Genomic DNA, 640 nt, shown 5'->3' on the forward strand with positions numbered 1-640 from the left:
GTTGAATTATCTATTCTGATAACATATTCAGATCCATTTTTTCCAGTGATATATTCATTTGGACCCCTTCTCTGTTCTAATTAGTTTTATTAAGCTTGATAAGATTCCATAGGTGTAGTGATTATAAGTTCTATATATTGGGCCCCAGAGCTGTAAAGTGCAGGCTATAAGTTCACTTGGTTAATCAAAGGAAGCTAACTAGAGGCCCTCCACCCTTGCTTTTCCTTGTCATGGTGACCAAGCCCAGCATGGCAGAGGTGACTCAATGACATGGAGAGTCCCCCAACTATTTTTGTTGCTCCTCTGTCCTTTGCCAACCCTCTATTGCCCAACATGGGCAGACAACCATGAGCACTTGACCAACAGATGGCCCTGGTTACCAGTCTTTGACCTGCCTTCCTACCAGCCCATGGGCATGTTCATCAGGATCTCCTGAAAGGTCAAAATAGGTCTGTCAAGATCAGCTCAAGGGCGAGGTCTACTAATCAATGAGATTCTATATTTTACAATGCTTCCTTTGCATATTTGCGTATCAAACCCTGTAAAGAAAAGGGTCCTGGGGACCAGCGGTGTCCCAGATCATGAGGAAGATCTGAGGTCCACTTCATTAGAGGAGACAATGGACCCTTTGATGAAGTGC

The sequence above is a fragment of the Petaurus breviceps genome, unplaced genomic scaffold (assembly GCF_028583685.1).
Source record: "Petaurus breviceps papuanus isolate PSGF00001 unplaced genomic scaffold, PetGlider_PUasm1.0 577, whole genome shotgun sequence".
NCBI lineage: Eukaryota > Metazoa > Chordata > Mammalia > Diprotodontia > Petauridae > Petaurus > Petaurus breviceps.